Consider the following 27,844-nt stretch of genomic DNA (forward strand, 5'->3'; position numbering starts at 1 on the left):
CTGTACATTAAAAAATTTGAGAGTTTTTCTAAATTGCTCTCCAAAATTTTTACACTGTTTACTTACTCACCCACCATGTATGATATCTGTTTCCTATGTGCTCACCAACCTTGAATGTTATCTAGTTAAAAAAAAAAAACTTATGTATATTCATTTTTGAAAGACAGAGGGAGACAGAGCACAAGCAGGGGTGGGGCGGAGAGAGAGGGGGACACAGAATCTGCAGCAGGCTCCAGGCTTTAAGCTGCCAGCACAGAGCCCAATGCAGGGCTCAAACTCACAAACGGTGAGATCATGACCTGAGCCAAAGCAGAATGCTCAACCGACTGAGCCACCCAGGTGCCCCTGAATGTTATCCAGTTTTAAGAAGTTTGTCAATCTGATAAAGGAAAATGTGTGTATATAAGATTGAACATACTTTCATATGTTTCTTGGACATTTATATTTTTTTTCTATGAACCATGTTTTAATATCCTTTGACCGCTTTTTTCTTCTTCAATTTTCTTATGTTTCTTGGGTTAGGTTTTCTTCTGGAACATACTCTTCAGATATATTTTTTCATGCTACATATTCTTTCTCTGTACTATTCTTACACATTTGTTTCATTTAATATGCAATATACAGACCACTATATAGTCCTCAATATATATGTTTAAAAATAGTGTGGGTATACACCCTTTGATGCTCTTCCCACCCTCTGTGAATCCAAACATGTTGATTTATCTTCTGAGCTTTTGTTTAAGGCCATCCCTTTTCATCCTTTTTTAGAGTATGAGGACAAATCAGGTGAAAATTATTGGGTTTTGATATTACAATTATACTTGTCTTAGCTTGTGATATCATACACAGGTTGGCTTATTAACATAAATTTACTTCTCATGGTTCTGGAAGCTGAAAGTCTGAGATCATAGTGCCAGCGTGGTCAGGTTCTGTGAGAACCCTCTTCTGGGTTCCAAGCAGCTGACATTTCATTGTACCCTCACATGTGGGAAGAACAAGGTAGCTCTCTGGCCTCAACTTAAAATAGCAATGATCCCATTCATGAGGGCTTCACTCTCACGACCTAATGACCTTCCAAAGGCCCCACCTTCTAATACCATCATACTGAGGGTTAGTATTTCAGCATATGAACTTGGAGGAGACACAAACATTCAGTCCATAAAAGACTAGAACTGACAAATGGGGACTCTGTTTGTGCCTGTTCATGTGGCTTTTCCCTCCAGCCACCTCTTTCCTCAGACTAGTCTGTATTATTTATTTTTCTCTTTTGTTTTACATTCTACTAAGTGCCTATTTATTAGTAAAGATAGTTAGCTTTGGGAAATTATTATGGTTTTGTCTTCCTTTTCCTATTTTTTTCCCAGTAAAGAAAAAACATAATGGTGACCCTTGACCATTTACCTTTCCCACCAAAGGAAGTTTGAAGGGTTTTCTAGTGTTCTTTCTCTCTCTCCCTCTCTTTTTAATTCCTGTACTCCCACCTAAAGATTTTCACACTTCTCTTAAATGTTCTCCAAACTGGGGGGCTATCAGTAAAGTTCTGTTTAGGATTTTGTCCACTCAGTTTTTAAAAACTATTTCTGATGTAACAGAATGTTGCAAATTAGGAGGTATGTTAGTTGTCCATCTTTCTTTGGCCACAACTTTTCTATAGTTATGGAAGGAAGTTGTGTTCCATCATTTTATTAATTATTGCTGGCAATTATTTTCTTTGGGGGGACTGAGAAAAGTTCTGTCAGAAGCCTCCAAATTAATTTTATTTTATTTTGAAAATACTAAAATACACAATGTATGTTATGTGTGTTCTCATTTCTAAAAAAAGATTTATTATGAAAAATCTCAGATTTACACATATATAATAAATCCTTATGTGTACATCTCATAGCTTCAATAATTATCAATAAGAGGCTGATAAACCATATCCACCCCCAGTTATTTTGAAGCAAATCCAGATGTCATAAAATTTCATTCATAACAATGTTAGTATTTCAGAGGCATCAGAGTGACTCAGTCCTTTAAGTGTCCGACTTGATTTCAGCTCAGGTCATGATCTCATAGTTCATGAGTTCAAGCCCTGCATAGGGCTCTGTGCTGACCGTGTGGAGCCTGCTTGGGATTCTGTCTCCGTCTCTTTCTGCCCCTCCCCTGCTTTCTCTCTCTCTCTCTCTCTCTCTCTCAATAAATAACAATAAACAAAAAAGTTAGTATTTCAGATATAGTTTTTAAAGTTTTTTCTTGGTCCCAAAAAGAAGTTTCTAGAGAAATTCTTTTTGTTGGCTTTGTTTACATTAGATTACCACCCCAATTCATCTACAGCCTATTTTATGAATTTGTCTAATCAGAAAACACAGAAAGTAGAAGAAGAGAGGGCATTTTTAGTTTCAAATTGCTTGCCTCCTTTAGACTGGTCTGTTGTATTTTGTCATTAAAGTATGTGTATGAATCAGTTCATTTTAGTAAATATTTGTAGAGGTTTTACTGTGAATCATGGGGCTTCCTAGGTACTGCAGTTATTACGGTGAACGAAAATAGTGCTCTCACGGAGGTTATAGTCTAGTGTTTAATTCTGAGAGGTGACTCCAAATTCAAAGTGTCTGTTGATCAAAGAATGTTTCTCAGTGTCTTTTTGTTTGTTTGTTTCTGTTTAATTTTTGGGTTTTTATTTGAGGTTTAAAACATTTCTCATTAAAACATTGGTGTAAGCAGCTTGTCAAGGAGTCTGGTGAAACCCAACCAAACAGGACAGGACAAAACAAACCAGCTCTTCATTGTCTGGCATCACTTGTCACTTTATAAAGTTGCAGTTGCTTCTAAAAGCCTGTGGAAACAACTCTGATGAAAACCTTACTGGCTGTTCTAATGACATCACATCTTGTAGCTCTTTTATGAAGGGCCAAACATGCAAGGGGAACAGAGAAGTTTAGCTAGAGCTATGTTTATTTACTTGCTGTGTGATGAGTCTCAGATGCCCTATATGCTATTGCAGGTAGAAATCATTGCTTATTATTTTAATGTAAGTTTGATTAGAATGTGACTAATTACATGAGAGAGTTATACAAGAAACATAAAACAGCTTTTCTAGATCTGCTAATTAAGATAAGCAGTATGAGGTAAAAAGAAGGTATGGTGTGTGCACAGATAAAAGAAACATACTGTTTCATTGCTGTATGATAGGTTGATAAAGTTATTTTGGACCGAATTGCCAATAAATATCTTCAAGGATAGTTCATGGTATAAATTAATGGTTTAAAAGGGATACAGGAGTGCTGATACATAGGGGCACTTGTACCCCAATGTTTATAGCAGCACTCTCAACAATAGCCAAATTATGGAAAGAGCCTAAATGTCCATCAACTGATGAATGGATAAAGAAATTGTGGTTTATATACACAATGGAGTACTACGTGGCAATGAGAAAGAATGAAATATGGCCTTTTGTAGCAACGTGGATGGAACTGGAGAGTGTGATTCTAAGTGAAATAAGCCATGCAGAGAAAGACAGACACCATATGGTTTCACTCTTATGTGGATCCTGAGAAACTTAACAGGAACCCATGGGGGAGGGGAAGAAAAAAAAAAAAAAGAGGTTAGAGTGGGAGAGAGCCAAAGCATAAGAGACTCTTAAAAACTGAGAACAAACTGAGGGTTGATGGGGGTGGGAGGGAGGCGCGGGTGGGTGATGGGTATTGAAGAGGGCACCTTTTGGGATGAGCACTGGGTGTTGTATGGAAACCAATTTGACAATGAATTTCATTTATTGAAAAAATAAATTAATTAATTAATGTTTTAAGATGGCAATCTTCATTGTAGTAGGCCAAGAAAAAAAGCATAATAAGTTGGCATGGAGAGGTATGAATTGAACTACCTATTGAAGAAGTATGTTCTCACTGTTTCCCCAGGATTTCTTTTATATTAAAGATTTAAAAAGTTTGAATTGTGTACTATTGCATTTGTATTATTACCTACTTATAATGCTTCAACAAATATATGTTGAGTAAATGCTGTTACAGGCACTGTGCTGCAATATGAGATACAATGTGATAAAATGAAGCATGGCTCCTGTATCTCACAACATAATTGAGATAGATATGTATATTTACACACATGTACACACATACACATATAAATATTAAATAATCAAAAAATATATTAATATTTACTTCACATAATGCTACTAAGTTGTGGTTAGTTTTGTAATAGCAAGAAATACCTAGATCATTGGGATTCATATTTCAGTGACTTTTTCCAAAAAAAAAAATGCTTGAAGTTTGTGCTTTATGCCTAAAGTTTTTTTGTGTGCCTAAAGGTTCTTTTTCCTCTTATATTTCAGTTATAAATTGAATCATTGCTTTGATCCATGAAGGTTACAGAGACTTCTTATTTTGTAGGATGTTTTTATGCACTAATATTTTCCATTATTACTGGAAGATGCCTCAGTTGCCTGGAATTTATGCCACCAAGGGAAAACAGTGAAGAGTGAGTTAAAGCATTAAATAGTTGGGTTAATTATGTTCTGCCAGAGTAGCATTACTATTCTTTAAATAAGAAAAAAAATTAAGTTAGAAAAATTTTAACAAGTTAAAATTAACCAGCGACTATATAAAGGAAAGTAATTTCAGCAGGGTTATTTATGCCCTCAATCAAAGTTTAAAACCAAACCAAACATACAAACAAATCTAAAAAGGTGTGTATGTGACATCTTTTTATTTTTTGAAGATGATTCTTTCCATCCTTTGTTCTTTGATCTCTACATGAGCAGAAGCACATAGAGTGGCAATGGGGCCAAGGGTGCTAGATGTCTTGGCACTCATTAGTTATGGCAATTAGCACCATTTAGATTGATATATTTCCAAAGTGAAAGCATGACTTGGAGCAGACAAAAAATGATGATGGCATTTGTGAAGGTGGAATGACATTGACCAACAAGAAACAAAAGAAATAAAGCACATTTAAAAGTCTTGGAATATTTGAAAAATTGATTACATGATAAGACTGTTTCAACATAAGTACAATTCCCCGAGGACTTATTAATGCTTTGGTAGCATTAAAGTAAAATTAAAAGACACCAGGGCAGTCCACTTTAATAGCTTGCTGGCTTGAACCCCAATACGTAATGTTCTTGTAATAGTTTATGGGTGACTGCAGTAAATTGGTAGTGAATGTTTTCCATTTTTTGGCTCTTCATATCAGATCTGCTCTTAGAGAACATTTTGTTCTGAGAATATTATGAAGGCAATTGATCTAGTTTAGAAGTTGCTTGACAATTTTAGTACAGTGTTAACTTTTCTCCCTTCTAGATTGTGTGATTTTTGTCCTTTGAGCTGAGGTCAAATTATAGTTTGAACCTTAGCTGTTTACTCACTTACGACTAAATACTTTGTAAGTACTGCCACAAAAAAAGAAAAATCTAATTTTTTCCCAATGCTTTAGTTACCTATCTGTCTTTTAGATAGCAGTTTAAATCTGTCCTTCTTCTTGACAGAGAAAACAATTTGAGATGGATTAATTTTGAACCTAGATAGTTTGTTGATGAATCACTAATGATCATATTCAAGGGTTGTATTAGAAATAAAAAGAGACTTATGATTCACCAAAAGAAATTACTGTATTTTAAACAAAATGAAGGCTGAGAATTGTCTGGGATTTAGTGTGCGGAATTCTCTAATATGGGGTGCCCCGAGGCACTTAATGCATGTCCAATCTGTTTTTTAGTTTTTAAGCAGCAAATATTCATGATGTACATACAATAAAAACAAGTTACAGACTTAATAGAAATTGAAATGGTCTCAATGTTAACATTAGACCCATGGAAAATTAGACGATATCTGAGTACCTTATTCGTTCTTTTAGTCTTCAGTGTGCCTAGGAACATTTGTTTCATATAAAAGTTATATTGAAAAATTAATGGACTGAGGGCGGAAAGGGAATTTGAAGGAATGTGAAATAAAGTCTGGTTATATACTGAATGCAGGTGGAAGATGTTTGAGGAACATTTATGAAACAAAGTGTAGTCTCTTCCTACTTCGGTCCAGGCTTCCAAAAGCGACAGGAGAGTCCCTGTGGTTATAGAAAACTGCAAAAAAAATTCTGGTCGGACAGAAAGCTCTGAAGAGGTGGCACTGAAGCAGTAGAAGGAAAAACTGAGTAAATAAAAGAAAAATGCAGGGAGGAGCTAGAAATAATTAGAGAAGAAATAAAATGCCTCAACAAAAATAAGAACAACAAAAATTCCGGAGATGTCAGTGCAGAGCAGTCCAGCTGACAAAAAAGGATTTTAAAATTGTGTGTTCAAGAAGCAGAGATGTTTGGAAATGAAGTATTTGATTTTTCCTGTAAGAGTTGACAGGCGAGGCATTACTGGGCAACACTACACCACATTAGGATTAGTTGCTCTTTTGCAAATGTACTTGGAAGTAAAGTCCTGAAAGCCACATGTCTTCAGCCACCTGAAGCACCCAGGGTCTTAGGTAATATACTGCCTGTTGTGGTTTATGGTGTATACCAGAAAGACAAATGATATTTTCAAATTGGTATGTGTGTGAGCATGGTCATGCTGCATCTATGGAGTACCAAAAATAATACCAATCAGAGTCAATCAACATAGTCAATTTAGCCTCAGTGTTTTAAAAATCCTTCAAAGTGTTTTGTTAAATCCCATGAAAGTGGTTTTGGTGGCAGAGGTTTCAGATCTTTACGAATGATAATGAATTCGAAGACACATAATGAGAAACACTATAGTGAGGTCTAGACAGATTTAGGTAAATTAATGACCTGACTAGATGATGGCAGCCACAGTCTTTAACTTTGAGTAAAAGAATCTTAAAAGCAGCTCAGCGAAGAAATATTTTCTTTTTCTTCTTTTTCTTTTAAAAACAGTTAATTGTCTTTTTTGAGAGTAATAGAGAAAAGATGAAATGTAGAGACTTCATTGTACTGTACTCATTATATTCTCTCTCCTGCCTAACACATAAATCTAGTTTGCTCCCTTACATTTATTCATTTCTTTCTTTAAATGAACATATATTACACATATGTACTTTTTCTATATGGAAATATATTTCATAATCTTCTATTTATGCTTATATAGTAAATCTTTTAGAACATTTGCTGAAATATTTGTTTGGGGTGGATTGATTTTACATCAAATAGTTCTATTACAAATGAAGGCTTTCCTTCTATTAAATGTTACCTTCTTTTAATACCATAATGAGGCAGAACATTATTGTTACAGTTTAACTTTGTGTGGTTGGATGTCCTATAAGTTGTAGAACTCTAAACTAATTTAAATTTTTGGCAGGCTGTTAGATTGAGTAAAGGACAAGAAGCAGTCATGGACAACAGGTTTTTTTATCTCTTAGTTATTTCTATAACTCGTCCTTTAGCAGACGATTTTTATCTTGTGACAAAAGTCAGCTTTATATTATGTGTGCTATTTGATTCTTCCTTCATATATTTGGAATACCATTTTTAATTTATGGTATTTTTAGAAGAAATCTTTAACTGTTCTTTTCCTGGATAATAACTTGCGTGAGTAAAACGAACTTCATGTTTGAACTTTTGGTATAATTCTGATTTCTCATTGAAGTCAGGCTTAAACCTATGAAGTCTAGCAGCAACAACAAAAGCAACCTTACTGAAAAAGCATTATTATGTTGTAACATAATAATGTCTAACATCTTACTGTAAAGATGGGGACAGTATATATTTTTATGTATATCATATATGCACACACAGTTTATTAAAATCTGTATTTATGTCATACTACAAATATTACCAAATGAAGTTTCTGTGTAATGAAGCTGCTCTTTTCAATGATATCCTATATTGTGAAAAGTTTTTAAAATTTTCGTATAATGAATGCAAACATGAATCCTTTCAAAAATAACCATATTTGCCTGTGTCCTGCTATACACACTGAGGAGGTCTGAAAGAAGGACAATACCATCATTCTGTTGCAGTGTCAACACGAAGTTCTACTTTTACTATTTAGTTTCCTCTCCTCCATACCCCAAAAATCACCATCCTTTAAAAAAGTATATTCTTACAATTAGAATGGTCGTATCATTGTTAAACTAAGTATTACGTTAAAATATTTCACACATTTCTATGGAGAATGTTGTCCTTGTCCTCATTTAAAAAAACAAACAAAAAACTGAGAAGAGGCATCTTAAACATGGCTAGACTTTCAGATCAACATAAATATGCAATTTACACATCAGTCTAAGGATTTAGGAATTGATTGCAGTTTGAACCTTTTTTTTCTGAACAGTGGCAGTATTTTGGCCTTTAAGACACAGTATTCAAAATAGTTTGAATAAAAAGTAAGAGAAATTTATCCTGGAGATTAGAATATTTCCACATAATAATTCAGGTGATCTCCTTTTTTAAGAACCTAATTTATGGAAAGGTAAGATTTGCAAAAAGAGATAAATTAAGGAACAGTGGCTTGTTATATGGAATTATGGCTTGCAAAATATTTTAAAAGTATAATTTCTTTATAAAATTTGATTTGCGCTTTATAACATAAAAAAGAACTCCATGTTCCAAAACTCATATTTTTTAAACAAATGCAACCATCTATTAGGTAATGCAACTTTATGCATCTAAATGAGTATTATTCTTTGTAAAGTAGTCATCTTGAGAGATATTTCTTCATTTAAATAGTAGAGCCATTGCTCTAAACATCCTAATGTGTTTGAATTGCCTTTATCTTTATTTTTTATTTTTTTTAAGTTTATTTATGTTGAGAGACAGAACAAAGGAGGGGCAGAGAGAGAGAGGGAGAGAGAGAATCCCAGGCAGGCTCTGTGCTGTTATCGCACCTGATGTGGAACTCAAACTCACGAACTGTGAGATCATGACCTGAGCCCAAACCAAGAGTCAGGTTCTTAACTGACTGAGCCACCTAGGTGCCCCTGAATTGCCTTTAGAGGTAACAACATAAACTTTTGAATATTTTCACTGACCACTACTTTTAATTTGGTTTGATTTTTAGAAATAGTCAAGAGTAATTTAGAGCCATGTTTACTGAATAGAAACAAGTCTATTGCCATAGCAAAACCTGGCCTGTTCTGACTGGTACAGTTCTCTAAAATCCCTTATCATTTCCTCACCTCCAACTCTGCAACACAATTGCATGCCCTTTGTCCCATCCACTCCATTCACACTACTCTTAGAATTCTAGGGGTATGGCCTGTCTGTTTTGCATGATCAATGAGGGCATTTTTTTTTTAATACAGAACTGACAAAACCATTTATCTTGTGTGGCTTTGTGCAGTCTCTAAAGGCAATTTCAAAAGAGATATAACTTACAGTGCTTTGAAAATGGTAGAATTATGGAATAAAGATACTACCTCCACTGCAACAGAGGATATTTAAGTCTTTGATTTTTGGATATCTGATATGTAACTTCAGTACAGTGCAGTAAATATGTACTGAGCATATATATTATGCAAAACACTGTAGTAGGCGCTGAGGCAAAATGCAGAGAATAAATAGAGAGGGGAATACTTTTCAACGACTCTACTGCAAGACAGTGTTCTCTTGGAGTTACAAAGCACTACATAAATACAGGAGAGAGAGAGGGATTTGTTTTAACTGGGGCATGATGGATAAATTGAACATAGAAGGACACAGATGGAAACCTTGACGGGTGAGGATGGAAGAAAAGACATTCTAGGGAGAAGTAACTTGCTCAGTTGTAGAGCAGGGTTTATGTGTTTTAAAAAAATGAAAATTTTACTTTTTTTTTTTTTAATTTATTTATTTGTTTCATCCTTCTGTGTGTGTGCCCTGTATGTTTTTCTTAGTAGTCTTGTCTGTGTCTTCCTCTTGCTGTGCCTCCTTCCTTTCATTTTTATCTTTTCCTTACCTTCCTTATCTTTTCCCCTCCTGTTTACATTTCCCCATCTTTTTACACAGAGACAACTGTTCTCCTGAGGTTAATATATATGCTTTCAGTTCATAATTTTACTATCTTATATTTTAAATTTTCCTGTGTGTCCCCATGAAATTGGTGTAGTTTTGAATATTAACAAAAGTTATACATACATCATACCTTACTATAATGCTGTGGTTTCCAATGTAGGTACCAAGGTGCTCCCAGAGTGCCACAGTGAACCTACTTGTGTGTTGTGGGGTATTTTCAATTTTCAAGAGAAACGTGGCAATATTCCACATTTTTCAAACATTAGGTCAGTCACCAACTTGAAGTAGTTCACAATTTCAACATTTTAATTTCAGCATTTAATTTAATAATATTTTAATTATTAATAAAATAAATTTAATTTAATCTCGATGGTGTCATGTGTTTGAGAAGCTGGTTTTTTTGTCAAGTGCTGTCATAGAAAGCAGGAACTGTGTGAAAATTGATATAGAACAGGGAGAAAAGGTGGCCACATCCATTCTGATTCCAAGGCTTGAGAAGTTGTGCAATGCTCAACAGGTACACACATCCCAATAATAACTAAGGATGGTTATGTAAGCGCTGAATTAACATAATATTTTTCTTTTAATCTGTGTTTATTATTTTTTGTATGACCACTAAGTGGCTGGGACATAAATACTTATTGAGTTGCTTAGAACTAAACTACAAAATAAATGGTTCTGTTAGGTATATTTTTAGGCTAAGTTTGCTGTGAAAACATTACTAAGACACTAAGGACTCTGTTAAAAAATAAGAATGAGACATTGAAGGTTCTTGTGAACTGAGAAATATTGAGTCATTCTACAGCATATTTTGGTTTCACTTAACATTATCTTTATGATTATCTATGTTGGTACTTACAGACCCAAGGCATTTTAGCTGCTGTATATAGTCCTGTGCATTATTCCATTGTGTGACTGAGCCACAATTTATCCATTTCCTACTGAAACACATTTAAAAGTTTCTTCTCTTCCCTTCCCTTCCCTCCCTTCATTCCCTCACCTTCACTCATTTCTTTATTTCCTTCCTTCCTTCTTTCTTCCTTTCTTCTTTCCTTCCTTTTTTTTCTTTCTTCTTTTTTATGTTACAGTCATTGTCACAGTAAATATCCTTGTAAATATCTCCTTGTATAAATGTGAGATAACTTCTGTATTTGAATTGCTGGTTTAGAGAATATACATTTTTTAACTTTACAAGGTAAAGGTAAGGGTGTGAGAAATTGGTCTCCAGATTTTTCTGAGTTCTCCTTTCTTCATACCTTTTCCAATTAGCGATATTGATAGACTTTTAAACTTTTGATAAGAAGATACGGTAGTGTATCCATTTGTTACTTTAATTTAATCGTTTTATAAAGCTGAGCTTCTCTTCATATTCTTATTGGCCAAACATGTTTTGCTTTCTCTGATTTCTCCATTTGTATTCTCTCAGCAGTTTTTAAAATTATAATGCTTTTGTTTTGTTTTGTTTTTCATGATTTGTTGATGCTTGTTATATATTTGGATAGGAATGCTTTATTGGTTATATATGTTGCAAATAACTTCTCTTAGTCTATTGCATATCTTTTATTTATGTTTATAATGTTTGGAGTTTTTTTTGTTAGTTTATATTTGAGAAACGATGGTTTTTTTCTCAGTTAATCTCTGAATATGGTAATATGGTGTGTATCAATATATTTTCTGTTTTTATTGAGGTAAAATTGGTATATAAGATTATATAAGTTTAAGGTGTACAACATTATAACTTGGTATTTGTATATACTCCAAAGTGATCACCATGATAAATCTAGTTACTACCAATCACCATGAAATTGAACCCCTTCACCCATTTTGCCCAACCCCTTCCCCTCTGGTCACCACCAGTCTATTCTCTGTATTTATGAATTTTTTTTGTTTTGTTTTTTTAGATTCTGAATATAAGTGAAATCATATCGTATTTGACTTTCTCTATCTGACTTATTTTACTTAGTATAATACCCTCCAGGCCTATCTGTGTTGTCATAAATGGCAAGATTTCCTTCTTTTTGATGGCTGGGTAGTATTCCATTGTGTATATATACCACACCTTCTTTATCCATTTATCCACTGATAGACACTTAAGTAGTGTCCATATCTTGGCTATTGTATATAATGGTGCAGTGAACATGGGAGTGCATATATTTTTTTGAATTAGTGTTTTTGTATTTGTATTTTCTGATGTTGAATAATTCTTACATTCCTGGGATAAATTTCCTATAATTATTATGTATTTATGTGTATATGTATAAAAATGCACATTCATTTTGCTTTATTTGGTTTGTTATTTCATTTAGAATTTTTGCATCTAAGTTCTTAAGTGAGATTGACTATACTTTTCCTTTCTTGTGTTCTCTTTTTTACTATCAATTATTGATCATAAAGTTACTCAGGTTTTCTATTTCTTATTGTATTGATTTTGTTATGTTGCACTTTTCTGGGAAATTGCCCATTTCATTTCAGTTTGTAAGTTGATTGTCCTTCAGTTGTTTAGTATATTCTCTCATAATATTTTAATGTTTCCTCTATCTTTAGAGATATATTCTCTTCATTCCTAGAGTTTCTAATCAGTGCCTCTTCCTGCTTAATATTTAATGATTAATAATATTTTGATCAGTATAGATTTTATTATTAGGTTGAATTTTGACAATTTCATATGGTTTAAAACAATACTTTATTGTCTTTTCAAGGAACCAGTTTCAGCTTTTTAAAGGACCTATTTTAGCTCTACTGTACTCTACTGTACATAAGTTCTATGTCATTAATTCTTGTTATATTCTTTATTATTTATTTCCTTCTTTATTTGGCTTTATTCTGCTATTATTTTTTAACTTGCTAAGTTAGATCCTTAACTAATTAATTTTAGAAATTTTTAACGTGTAATATATGCACTTAAAGTCATAAATTTTCTACTAAGTACCACTTTAGCTGCATCCCACAGGTTTTGATATGTAGTGTCTTCATTGTTGTTTAGTTTTAAATATTTAATATTTCCATTATGATTTTTTTGACTCATGGAATATTTATAAATGTGTTTTTTAGTTTCCAAATATATAAGGATTTTTAAATTGTCTTTTTGCCTTGATTCCTGATATTATTGTATTGTGGCCAGATAACATGCTTTGTAGGGTATGAATTCTTTGAGTTTGTTGAGACTTCTTTTATGGATCAGTTACTGTTGAATTTTATACATACTACACGTAAGTTTGGCAAGAACATACAAGGCTCGAGGGGAAAAGTTTCTACACACCAGCTAGTTCAAAATTATTAATTATATTGTTTAAATCTTCTATATCTTTACTGATTTTTTTTTTTTTGGCTCATCTCTTGAAGTATCTTCTGCCTCGGGATTCAGTCTTTCACTTTGTTCACAGTTCTTTCGGAATTTCACCTTAGAATGCCTTTTTATCAGCATTCTATCTAAAATACCTGCTTCTTCACAAAAAGACACACACACACACACAACACACACACAAACACACAGAGAGAGAAGGAAGCAAACCATAAGCCATAAGACTCTTAACTATAGAGAACAAACTCAGGGTTGCTGGAGGGAGGTGGGCTAAATGGGTGATAGGCATTAAGGACACTTGGGGTGAACACTGGATGTTATATGTAAGTGATGAATCATTAAATTCTCCTGAAATCATTATTACACTGTATGTTATAACTTGGATTTAAATAAAAACTGGAAAAAAACACCTGCCTCTTCAGAACTTCTCTCTCTTTTCCCTCATCCTGCTTTTTCTTTATGGCATTTGTTAGTATGGGACATTGTATTTTATATTTTATGTTCATTGTCTCCCTTACTGGAAAATACACTTGCTGAAGACAGGAACAATGTTTTATTCACTATTGTTACCTTCTGGGTCGAAAATCATACTTGCCTCCAACAGGCATTTAATATATATTTGTTGACTGAATGAACAAAAGAATAGCTATTTCTGATATTACGGTGAGCTCCTTTTCAGTTGAAGGAGTTTGTTATGTGAGAGTTCTGTGGCTCCTTCCAAAGTGTTTTGGCATTCTCTTTTATCCCATGACCCTAGATCTGTGCCCATAAGAGTCTAAAGAAATCCAGATTGTTTTTGTGTTAATGTTTAAACTTGGATTTTATGTTCTAAAAGAATAGTGTAAATGCTGACTCCTAAGGTGCCTATGGAACATATCTGGGTTTCAAATATCTTTCATGTGACTTTATACCACCCAGAGCCCTAAGAAGAATTCAGGCATCTTTACTGCTTCTCCATGCTAGTATATTTTTTTCTACACCTTATGGAGGGGGAATCCATTAATAAGCATGTTTCAATTGTTCCTCCTTGCCTCTCTTTGGATTTAGGTCTTGTCTGTTGCCCATGCTTTGGTGTTGATATTCCATATAACATCATAAATACCTGGGTATATGTGAATATGATGCTCTAGGGTCCAACAAGGCTTCAGCTCCACCCTTGGCTCTACCTTTGAGTTCTCTGTTCTTTTCTGACAATCAGAGATTTCCTTTTCTATCTTTCATTCTAACTTGGCTTAGTTTTTTAATTATCAAAATTATCCTAAATATCTGTGTATTTGAAGTGGAGAGATATAATCACTAGTAGAATATGACATATTTATTGCAATTAATAGCATTTCATACTAGCCTGACTACTTCTTATAGGTCCATTAGGCACTTTATGTGAATCTTTGTCATGTTTGTTTATAGCATGGTAATTCTTCAGTGGCTGACATACTTCTGTATTGTCATATCAATAATCATATGTGATTTTTTTCAAAGAAAATATCCTTTAACAGTTAACATCACGCAGTGTGTATTTCTTTGTGTGTGTGTGTGTGTGTATGTGTGTGTATGTGTGTGTGTGTACATGATGGGAGGGAGAGGGAGAGAGAGGTCAGAGTTTAGGTGGGAAGAGAGACCATTATGAAGGAAGTGATAGCTGAGGAGAGGACGGGAGCTAGGGCGAGGATGGGGTGTGGGTGAGATTGCAGTAAGACAGCTTGTAGCTAAACAAGACAAATATTTGGCAAAGCTGCTTTAATTCTTTTCAGTGAGGCAGATGAACTTACAGAGTCAGATAAATGATCCTAATGCCAGTCTGCTCTCCCCTTCAACTTCTTGGACCCAATTTCTTTTCATATGTAGCTAAACTTGTCCTTTTGCTGTTACCTGAGTGAAGTTGAGAGGTTTGCACTTACGCTCAATTTTTGGTACTTTGTGATTTGTGCTGTGCTCATGTCTACAGAGAAAAATTGGTCCCTCAGAGTACAAAGTAACTGTCATCTTGATTGTATGTGAAGGCTTCTACTCTATCATGTGATATTAACAGGAACCCAGGATCAGCAAACCTGTGTTCTTTTGGAACTGCTTTTCTTCAGTATTTTCAATACATAGCAAGAACATAGGTAATAAAGGAGGTATTCATGTTTCACAAGTGAGACATGAGCACTCCATCCTCTTTTGTAAATATTGCAATGTTTTGCGATTCTCTTTCATATCTTTCAAAAGAGAAAGAATCTTCAGTTATTTCTTTAATGAATCACTTACTCTATGAAGATTTTGAGAATGTTATTTTGCAGACAGATTCAATAATCTTATCCCTATTGTGTAATTTAGTGGTAAGCTTTCCACATTCATCTTACCTGGGAAGGTCAAGCTTTTTATGACCTCAAAAAGTCGGATCCTTGTTTTGTACAGACAATTACCTAAATGTTCCCATTATTTAGAATGGATATTTCAACCATCTCAAGGTTTACTTTTGCTAGAATTCTCAAGTGTTTTCATTTATTGAATACTGAATACAATTGAAGCAGTTTTTATAATATTATCTAAAAATCTTATATTTTCTTATTTTATTTTAAAATTCATGGCTGTATGATGTGCGGATGTAACATAATGGCAAACTTTACATTTAAACGTTATAGCTGTAGTGTTTTTACAGTAGTCTGGTTGAAGCCAAAAAAATATTTTGACACCATAGGCTCTAGAGATTTATGTAGCCAGAAGAGAGAAAGCAGAATTGGATGTCAGAAAGGTGGATTATTGGTTATCACAGATAGAAGGGCTGATAGGTTAATGAAAGCTGATTGGCACGAGAATTTATTATAGCAAATGTAAAGTGGAGAATAGAAAATGATAGTGTTACTGATTAATAGTTTATCTCATGACAATGTGGATCAATGTGGATCATTTGGAATCTTTATGCACCAAATTTTAGTTTAATTGTGTAGCTATTTTGGTGTTGGGATACAATTTTGAGAAGCATAAAATGGATTTAAAATGTCTTTTAAGAATAGTTATCAATAAGAATCAAGTAAAGGGATATTTAGTTCTTTGGATATATGAAGGTATGTTCTAATGGAGAAATTTAGATGACCTAAAGGAATTTGAAGGAGAAACAATTCTTATGATAGATGTAATGAAAATGTAACTTGAAATAGCCTGACATTTTCAATAAAACACTGGCAGAGAAATCAGTAAACATCTTGAAGACAAAGGAATCATGAGCAATGAACAAAATGAGTTTATTACAAACAAATCATGTCTGACAAAATTAATAGTTGTTTAAAATAGAATTGCAAAATTAGCATGGATAAAGGGAATATATTTTTTAAACTTCAACCAAGTATTTACTGTGGCTTTTCAAAAATAATTTTAATGTTAGGATACAAATAATCTGATGTATTGGATATTTATGGAAAGACAATGAATCATATATAAGGCCAAAATGTAATGCCAAAAATACCCCCAAATTGATTGTGCGATCAGATGGCAGTGACAAGGGTGACCTGAGGGGTTTAGGTCCCTTGACATTCGCATCATTCCCCCAGATAGTATTATAATTCATGTAAAATCAACATGCATATCTCACAAAAACAGCTTCTGACACAAGTCCTCATAGTACCCCTTCCAATTAAATTGTGTTGTTAAATCTCTATGTAGAAATTCAGTAGGCTTTACTGGTGAATTTAGATCAGTGGTCAACAAATCTGTCCTACTGTTTATTTTTATTATTGAGGTATAATTGATATATAACAGTATATTAGTTTCAGGTATATAACATGATATGATATATGTATATATTGCAAAATGATCACCTCAAGAAGTCTAGTTAACACCCATCACCACACATAGTTAACACCTTGTATGTGTGATGAGAATTTTTAAGATCTAATCTCTTAGCAACTTCCAGATGTGCAGTATAATATTTTAACTATAGTCACCATAATACACATTACATCCCCAGGACTTATTCATTTTATAACTGGAAGTTTGCACCTTTAGACCACCTTCACTCATTTCACATACAAACCAACCCACCCACCCAGCCCCACCCCGCCCCTCCTTCACACCCTGGCAACTACCAATCTGTTCTTTGTCTCTATGAGTTTAGTTTTTTTGTTTTTTTTTTTTGGGGGGGGGTTATTTATTTTATTTACTTTTTAAGTTTTTTTTAAATTCCAATTAGTTAACATATAGGGTAATATTAGTTTCAGGAGTAGAATTTAGTGATTCATCACTAACATATAACACCCAGTGCTCATCACAGGTGCCCTTAATACCCATCACCCATTTAACACATCCCGTCACCTACTTCCCCACCAGAAACCCTCAGTTTGTTCTCTGTAGCTAAGAGTCTGTTTTATGGTTTGTTTGCCTTTCCCTTTTTTCCCCCTATGTTTATCTGTTTCATTTCTTAAATTCCACATATATAAAATCCCATTAGATATAAATAAGATCATATGATATTTGCCTTTCTCTACTGACTTATTTCACGTATCTTATAATGCCCTCAAATAGCAAGATTTCCTTCTTTTTTATGGCTGAACAATGTTCCATTCATTGTATATACATGCCACTTTTTTTTAAAATCCATTCATCCATCTATCAACTAATAGTCTTAGCTATTGTAAATAGTACTACACTGAACATTAGGGTGCAGATATCTTTTTGAGAGAGTAATTTTGTTTCCTTCATGATATACTCACAAGTGGAAATGCTGGATCATAGGGGAGTTCTATTTTTAAATTTTTGAGAAACCTCCATACTGTTTTCCATACTGGCTGTACCAATTTACATTTGCATCAACAGTGCACAAAGGTTTCTTTTTCTCCACATCCTCACCAACCCTTCTTGTTTCTTATCTTCTTGAAAATAGCCATTCTCACAGGTGTGAGGTGATTTGGTTTTCATTTGCATTTCCCTGATGATCCCAAAGTTTTTGTAAGTAAAGCTTTATTGATACAGGCATGTCATTTGTTTATGTATTTATTGCCTGTGGCTGCTTTCTTTTTTTTTTTTTTAACGTTTTATTTATTTTTGAGACAGAGAGAGACAGAGCATGAACGGGGGAGGGGCAGAGAGAGAGGGAGACACAGAATCGGAAGCAGGCTCCAGGCTCTGAGCCATCAGCCCAGAGCCCGACGCGGGGCTCGAACTCACGGACCGTGAGATCGTGACCTGAGCTGAAGTCTGACGCTTAACCGACTGAGCCACCCAGGCGCTCCTCCTGTGGCTGCTTTCATGAGATGATGGCAGAGTTGAGTAATTGAGACAAAAACTGTATTACCTACAAAGCCAAAAACGTTTATCATTTGGCCTTTTACAGAAAGTTTGCTGATCCCTGGTTTAAATGAATGATTTTTTTTTAATCTTTAGAAGTATTTAGAATTTTTGTCAAATACGGGCATAGGTAGAATATTTGTACACTGAATGAGGGAGGCAGTGAATCTGTACATGTTATACTTAGGGTCTAGTCGTACCCTGCATCTTCCATCTTTCATGGGTATTGACTCATCCATTTTAGCAATAAACATCCAAAATGAGATATGTGACACTGTCACTGCCTTCATTCAGTTAAATTCAACTGTTCTTGACATTATAAATGTTGATGATGATATATCAGTAGGTTTAATGGGGGAATACAGAGGGAACTGTGGTTAAGAAGAGCAATGATGTTAGTCTTAAGAAAAGTTAGGTCTAATTCTATGATACTCTGTTTTGTTAAAACTCTCAAGTGTCATCAAATGTATCTTGGATCTTTCTCCTAAATGTAATTATGTTAGGGGCAGAGCATTCCTCAGTCTGGGATTTAACTTAAAAAAATCATATTGTTCACTGTAGGTAAAAATATTTACAGATTGAATATTAACTCCATAATTATTTTTGTATATATTTATTCATTCTTCAGATATTTGAGTGCTTACTGTATGCCAGGCATAATGCCAGGGGAAAGTGATTTGGCAGTGAATTACATGTAGCTAAATTGGTAGGATCCCTAATGTAGGAAGACACACAGTGAATGAGTTTTTAAATAAACAAAATGATTGCAGAGAGTGATAACCTATGAAGAAAATAAAACTGGATGGTGGAGGAAAGAGTGACTTGGGTCAGAAAATATGGATAACGGGATAAAGAATAATGGGGTGCCATTTGAGCTGAGACTGAATGATGAGAAGGGGAAGCCACCATGAAATGATCTGGGGGAAGAGCCTTAGAAGACCAAGTTCCAAAGCCCCAAACAAGTGTGGCTTGATAAAGGCATAGATAGAAGACAAGTGTGTCTGGATCCTAGTAAGAGTTTATGTGTGTCATGTTAATTTGAGATCCATGTTTGTGTCTGTGTGAGAGTGTTAGTGGGAACAGCGCATAAGGATAGCCTTCTGTATGTATGTCTTTATGATCAGATTTTCAAAACTGAAATGTGTCTGAGCTAAAATGAGAGTGATTGAACTGATCGTATTGGAATCAATTTTTTGTTGAGTCCAAGGGAAGACCATGGAGAGATGTGTGGATAAGAATAAGAAAAGAGAGAAAGCATTGAGATAGAGTTTTGGAGAAATTGGAGATTAGCATTCGTTGTTTGGCTCCCAGACCATGTAGATTTCAATTATATGAACACTCCTTAACATATTATAGGCCTCAATAAATGTTTGCCAAATCAATGTATACTGGTTTAAAATCTTATCTGATTGGATTGGAGGGTAAAATTTCTTTATTATTTGGAAGACAGAATACACAACACAACCAGATTATGGAAGACTTTATAAACCAAACACATTGATATTCTACATGATTGGGAATCACTACAGGAAATAAGGTAATGGCTAGATGATTTCCTAATATTTGTTTTATTATGGCATATAGGATGAGTTAGAGACAAAAGTTGCTGAAGATGTTATTTTATTTTGACCAGGTTTTCATTCCCAGCCTGACTTGGCTGCTTTGGAATCAATTACTTCATAAAAATCCCTGGGTCTAATGAAGAAAAGCTGCCTCAGTTACCAAGGTTCTTTCTTGTGCTGCATTCTTGCATCTATATTCCTGTTAGCCTTGTGCTGTGCTTTTTTTTCCCTGTTTATCTGATCTTTAACCATTTTTAGGACTCTGAACATTCTGCCTTATTTTGCCCTTTTATATTTGTATCTCACTGGTACCTGCTTCATTGCATTTATGTGTAAGGAATAATTGAATAAAAATTAAATGGAACAAATTTTTAACTGAAAACTCTTCTGTACAAACTATAAAAATGGAATTTTTTTCTTTGTGTCTTTCTTTTCTTCTTTCCTTCCTTCCCTCCCCTCTCTCTCTCGCTCTCTCCCTTTCTTCCTCTCTTTCTCTCTTCCTTTATTCCTTTCTTACCACCCTTTGCTCTTTATGGGACTACATGAAATATTAAGGTTGGTGCACTGAAAGCAGATGAGACAAGTATGTCGCTATCTCTGGGAGCTCTCAATCCGTCAGTGAGAAGGATATGCCAAGGAAATGTTCATGTTGTTGCAGCTAACTTAGCCACTGGAGCATCTCGTAGGCCCTCACCTTTGGGAACTGTGATTATGACACTATGGGCCATTCATCCTGTTGTCTTGGTTGGCCTTTAGACTGTACAATCATTGAATTTTGTATCTCACTGGAACTTTTTCCAAAAAGGAAATGAAGGGTCAGATTTTATTGTAGGATTCCACATTTACTGACATAGTGACATTTTATTTTTTTCCATCTGGGCATTTAAGTGAACAGCAGTATATAATTGCCAGCTGCACATAGGTGGTGCCAGTTTTGTCAGCAACCTAGGAACAATTCCTCAAATGTTTATGTCTGGGAAAACCAGTATGAATGTGTCTTGCATGGTGGTGAAGACTATATTGTGTTAAATACACAACCACGCAAGAAAACCCATCAGCTCATGACACTGGAAACGTAATATTGTTTGCAGAAGTGCAGAATGAGTGGCCAGACTGTGAATGCATCCTGGTTCTGCCATTCAGTAGAGAGGCGATCTTTGGTGAATCACATAATCTCTCTATGCCTTAGTTTAAATGTCAGTAAACTGTGGAAAATGACATCTGGTATCTAGGTACCCACCACCTAGAGTTTTTGTCAGGTGTAAATAAGTAAATACACATAAAGTACTTAGAATAAAACCTCACTACAGGGAATGTTTATGTATGTGCAATTATCTGATAATTTTTAGAAGTAAAGGTGAACGTTAAATAGCTTTCTCTCTGACACTGCCTCCTCTAAGAGTTAAAAAAGTGTAAAAAAATTGTTGCCGCTTCTAGAATGTGGAATGATTTGAAAACAGTACTATTTTGTTTTAAAGCTCAAACTCTGGTAGTGCAATTATCCTAAAAGGAAACATACTTAACCTTTAACCAAGACTAAATTAAGCAGAGTTGTTTTTACACTCCCCTTTTAGAGGAAAGGAAACAAATCATAAGAAAGTACTTCACTATTAAAGATGTCTTCAAAAAGCAACTTTAAACATCCTTATTCTGCCTGGGATCACTGTGTTGTCTGTACAATCTCCAGTGTGTATGCATTTACAATTTTATAAAATTCTAAGGCACATGATCTTTTTGTGGGTCCCTGGACTCCTGGAAACATATAAAATTTTGAGAACATGTACACTTTTCTAGAGAAAGAGATCCTTGGTTTTCTATCATCTTCTCAGAGGGGCTTATGACCACCCCCCCCCCAAAGATTAAGGGCCATCCTCTATGGCAGTATAAATTTTTCATCTTTAATGAAGAAAAAATTATAAAACCCTATTTACCAAGGCAGGGAAATCTGCTAGTACATCTTAGGTTTTTAGTTAAAAGAATCAAAACAAAACTTTATTTTCTCTGGTGAACACTTAGCTAGCCAGAAATTTAATTAGCTGGCCTTCCAGGGAATCAGTATTTACTTGTGTCAAGCAGCAGTCATTCTTAGCTGAGCTAGTATTTTGTCCAGAGAAAATGATAAATTTTATTTACTGTTCATTCTTTATTTCCTTATAGTTTCAGAATTATTAACATTTTCCATAGTTTTATAGTGGTATATTTCTTATGATATGCTTAGGAGCAAGAACATTATATAAATGCTCCAAAGCCAGTATTCTATCAATCTCATTAATATAATTTAGAAGAGAACATTTCTACTCATTGTGTTGAAATGTATTGTGGAGTAGGGTATTTGAAAGAGGACAATGGACAATTAGAAAGAAGGAAATTTTACTGACCTCTGAAATCTTAAAAATGTGTTGTATTTCTTTTTTTTAAATTTTTTTTTCAACGTTTATTTATTTTTGGGACAGAGAGAGACAGAGCATGAACGGGGGAGGGGCAGAGAGAGAGGGAGACACAGAATCGGAAACAGGCTCCAGGCTCTGAGCCGTCAGCACAGAGCCCGACGCGGGGCTCGAACTCCCGGACCGCGAGATCGTGACCTGGCTGAAGTCGGCCGCTTAACCGACTGCGCCACCCAGGCGCCCCAAAAATGTGTTGTATTTCTAATGCACTTATGCAAATGTTTAAATTCACACTTACTTTGATGTTTTTAAATTGCTTTTATTAAAATGGCTTAATAGAATATTTTAAAATAATTGATTATGGGTTCTTAGAAAGGGTACACATTCCAAGCTCAAAAACTTTAAAGTTTTTAGTGGAAGGAGATTAAATAATTCAGAAATGCATTCTGTTTACCTCTTAATAATTAAGCAGGTTAGACGGTGTACTTTTTATAGTCATTGAGTTTTAATTTATTTATTTGTTGGTGTGTTGGTTTTTAAGAATTTATTTAAGGCATTCTGCTATTGGGAAATAAAAATGAACAGAGTAAAGCTGCACATAATAAAGGAAAGGGGTTGGGTTACTTTTAAAGAGACAAGTGACAAAAAAAGAAATTGATTGGATTTCAGGGTTAAAAGAAGTGTTTAGTACATAATCTTTCTGAACTTTTCCCCTCTGTTTGGAAGAGAAACTGAAATACCTAACAGCAACTATGACTGAGTCAAGTGAATAGTCTTTTGTTGTTGCCCTAGAGGCTGGTTCAGTGGAATTTGATTTGATCTTAGATGGCTTCATTATGGAGTTTGGCCAGGTCACTTTTATGGATTCTTGGAGACGTCTACCATAGAACTTATCAGATTCTTCGGTGCTTTAAAAACTCTGGTAATATCCTAAGCCAGAATGAATACCTTCATTCTGAGAAGCACCATCATGGGCTAGAACTGAAGTAGCCTTTTCCTGTCTTCGAGGGACTGCATCTTGTCCTCTTAACCATGTATGTACAGGTTCTTTCTGAAGTTTTTTAGGGATTATAAATTGGTTTTCATTTTTCATTTTTGATGAGATACAACCAAACTTCATACCTAAATTTTTATTTAATGAGGAAGACTTGTTTTCTATGATTATTGGTAGAGAATAGCCTTTAGCAGTTTCTATTTATTTTGTTCTAAGTTATCATTACTTGCTTTTTATTTTTACTTATTTGAAATTGTAACTATAATGGTTCTATCACTGAAATTGATGCATGTTTTATCTGTTTTCTTTTATAATAGTACGTTTACTATATAAATATACCCTCAAACTTCTCAAGTTTTCTTCATTCCACTCTGTGTATTTCTTTGAAAATTTGGTTAAAGGTGTGATCGATTAAAGTTTGGCTTCCAGAAATCTAATAGATACCATTACAAGTGGTTGCTGTTTTTGCCAAATCTTATTTTTCTTTCCTTTGTTTTTCCTTTCTTTTTTCTTTATTCTCTTTCTTCCCTCCCTCCTCACTCCATCTTCTTTCCTTCCATCCTTACTTTTTTTTTTTTTTTTTTTTTTTTAAGTCTATGCAGCTTATAGAGGTAAACTTCTAGGTACAGATAGACTTTTTCAACAGGCTTACTTAACATTTCGGAAATCTAGTAATATATTATCTAATCTTTTTTCTGCAACATAGACTAGGACTTGTTTTAGTGACTTTTATGTTTATAAAAAGTAATTTGTGTTTATTGTAGAAAATTTGGAAAGAAATCACAAGAAGAAAAATATCTGCCATAATGTTACTCTCTGAGATCAGTACTAGGAATAATTTAGTGTATAGGTCCTTACATGCTTTTTCTAATGCATAAATGCTTTTTCTGATACATATATACATACATACATAAGATCTACATTTATTTACTCATATTATCAAACATTGTGCATAGTCTATATACATATATATCATACAAAAAAATTATTAAAAATTGGGGCACCTGGGTGGCTCAGTCAATTAAGCATCCAACTTTGGCTCAGGTCATGATCTCCTGGTTCTCAAGCCCCACGTCAGGCTCTGCTGACAGCTCAGAGCTTGGATCCTGCTTCAGATTCTGCATCTCCCTCTCTCTGTGCTCCTCCCCCACTCATGCTCTGTCTCTGATCTCTGTCTCTCTCTCTCTCTCTCTCAAAAATAAGTAAACATTAAAAAAATTTAAAAGCATTGTTAAAAATTGTTACTTATTCATACCATTTTGCAACCTGTTTATTTTAAGTTTATTTATTTATTTTTGAAAGAGAGTGCATGTGCACACGCACACACAGTTGGGGAGTGGCAGAGAGTGAGAATGGATGCTGGGCTCCATGTGGGGCTGGATGCAGGGCCAGAACTTATAGCCGGTGAAATTGTGACCTGAGCTGAAATCAAGAGTCAAACACTTAACTGACTGAGCTACCAGTCACCCCTGCAACCTGCTTTTTAAGCTTCATGATGCTTTGTAAATTTTCACTTGCTGTATTTAATGAAAGCTTATTATTGCATCACATATTATTTATTTAACCAGTTCACTGTTATGGAATATTTAGGCTATTTTTTTGCATTTTTCAGTACAGATTAATTATTAAAGAATATTTATTACAGATAATTATCTATTATAGATTAATATTATTTTATATATCTTAGCTTGTATATCTTTTATTGTGAATTTCCTATTCATTTGAAAAAATGAGATATTTCTTTCACTTATTTATTTACTAAGATTAACTCTATGATGTCATATACATTAAAAAAATATTTACCCTTTTTGTTGGCCTCAATTTTATTCAAGATATTTTTTGACTTTGAAAAATTTTTAATTTTAAGTAGTCAAATTCATAAATCTTTATGCTTAGGTTATAATCTACTACTGATTATGTGGCTTAAAACATCTTCTCACCTTGGAGTTCAGAAAATTATATACATATGTTTTCTTTTTTTAATTTACATCCAAGTTAGTTAGCATATAGTGCAACAATAATTTCAAGAGTAGGTAGATTCTTTAATGCCCCTTACCCATTTAGTCTATCCGCCCCCTACAACCCCTCCAGTAACCCTCTGTTTGTTCTCCATATTTAAGAGTCTCTTATGTTTTGTCCCCCTCCCTGTTTTTATATTATTTTTGTTTCCCTTCCCTTGTGTTCATATGTTTTGTATCTTAAAGCCCTCATATGACTGAAGTCATATGATATTTGTCTTTCTCTGACTAATTTCGCTTAGCATAATACTCTCTAGTTCCACGTACGTAGTTGCAAATGGCAAGATTTCATTTTTTTTGATTGCCGAGTAATACTCCATTGTGTGTGTGTGTGTATACATATATACATATATATCACATCTTTATCCATTCGGGTATGTTTTCTTTTTTTTTTTTTAATTTTTTAATGTTTTTTTTTTTAATTTTTTTTATTTTTGAGAGAGAGAGACATAGTGCAATTGGGGGAGGGACAGAGAGAGAGAGAGAGGGAGACACAGAATCCAAGGCAGGCTCCCGGCTCTGAGCTGTCAGCACAGAGCCCGATGCTGGGCTCTAACCCACAGACCATGAGATCATGACCTGAGCTGAAGTTGGAGGCTTAACTGACTGAGCCACCCAGGCACCCTTATAGATATGTTTTCTTACAGCTCTTTGATTACTTATTATATTCAGATGTATCAATCTGATTTATATTTTGGTGCTTGGGAGGAGGTAGAGAAAAATCTCAACACTGTGAAAATGCTACCCCATACTAGAGTCCCTATGGTCTGTTCCACTAGTCTGTCTCTAACACTGCCTGTACCACACCATCACTTATTTCAGTCTTTGGTAAAAACTCACCTTGTTCTCTACTCATTTACTGCAGAGTCAAAACCTAACACTTGATATTTTTTCTGTTGTAACCTCCTATTTTATTTTATTTTATTTTTTTGTTTTGTTTTGTATTGTTTTGTTTTGTTTTAAAATTTGAACTAACTTTAAAGCATCAGAACTACTAAAGTTAATTTTAGTCCAATTTAGTTAAATAAAGATTTATCGAATGTTTGCTATATACCAGTCCCTGTGCTTGTTTTAGGAAGACATAAAGAATTGGAAGCCTGTGTGGTAGAGTCCTTGCGCTAGAAAAATGTATTAATCTGATGGAGGCAAACAGAGCATGTAAATGGTCAAGATAGTGGCCTAATATTGGTAACTTCATTTTTATTCTGATTCTTTTTACTCTTTTTTTTAAATCTATGACTTATTGACTCTAGACATTGTATAACTTTTTCCTCCTTGTCTTTCTTTTAAATCCAGAAGAGATTAAGTGACAGTGATTTAACAGAGTCAGATTGACTCAGCCATATGAAATATGATGACTTTATATATAGTCTGTTACTATTTCTAATTAATGAAATGATAATTGTGTCTTCCTGTTTTCAGTTCTATAAATTTTTATTGAATATTTGGTAGGCATTATTTAAGGAGCTATAGGGAAAGAAAAATGAATGTCTGACAAATTTATAATTTAGTGGGGAAATTCATTATTTATAAAAAATAAGAGCAATATAATAAAATAATAGTTATTGAGAGTATTGTTTGCTGTGTGCATTGTAGAAAGCAAGGTAATATATACTAACTTGTTTACCTCTTGTAATAACCTGTAATAGTCCTCCAGATAGTTTTTTGACTCTCTCACTTCATGCACACTTTTCCTTATTGTCACCTCCTCTGAGAACCTTTCCTGTGCAAACCTATTTAAAATATAAGCCCATGTAACTCTCAATGCTGCTACCTTGTGGTTTGTACTCACAGTACTAGCTATATGACATTATAAGTTTAACAGCTTATTTGCTTATTTGTTTTCCACTGCTAGAATGAATATTGAATGGAAGACTAAACGATGGGTTGTAAATGTTTAGAGTTGCAAAACAGCAAAGTTTAATATACAAAATTCAGCTTCTTTAAGCCTAAATTTCTTTATCTGTAAATGGATATAGACCTAGTACCTGTCTCATAGGTTGGTCAAGCTGTTCATTCTTTCATTTGGTAAATATTCATTGATCTTCGTATGTGGCAGACACTCATTGTGAAATTGGGAATACGGTGAAAAATACAGTGTCTGCCCTTATGGCACTTCCATTCTAGTGGGGGAGACAATAGGTAAATTAAAATTACTTTTATAATATATCATGTAATGGCCAAATTAATTTTCTCCAAATTAAATTTCCCGACCTCATTTCTACAATCTGAACATTTTTTCCCTATTCTTTGTTATCCTCTGTTTATCCATGCTGAATGGTTCTGATCTCATTCCTCCTAAAAGATTCTAATTTTCAGTGCCTCTTCTAAAGTTTGGTGTTGCAGAATAACTGTATTACTCATGTATCCTGACTATGACAGGGATATCACCT

The 27,844-nt window shown here is 34.2% G+C and overlaps 1 protein-coding gene across 1 annotated transcript in view; it reads left to right on the top strand.

The window, feature by feature from the left end:
- Positions 1-27,844, top strand: part of ZBTB20 (zinc finger and BTB domain containing 20) — a 763,926-nt gene that overhangs the window by 121,642 nt on the left and 614,440 nt on the right. The window contains exon 3 of the mRNA XM_047100214.1: positions 19,941-20,027. The gene's annotated coding sequence lies outside the window, so the exon portion shown is untranslated. The remainder of the gene's footprint in view (positions 1-19,940; positions 20,028-27,844) is intronic.

Source organism: Lynx rufus, unplaced genomic scaffold (assembly GCF_022079265.1).
Source record: "Lynx rufus isolate CCGP_SWC_20201006 ecotype Redwood Valley unplaced genomic scaffold, mLynRuf1.p SCAF_5, whole genome shotgun sequence".
Taxonomy (NCBI): domain Eukaryota; kingdom Metazoa; phylum Chordata; class Mammalia; order Carnivora; family Felidae; genus Lynx; species Lynx rufus.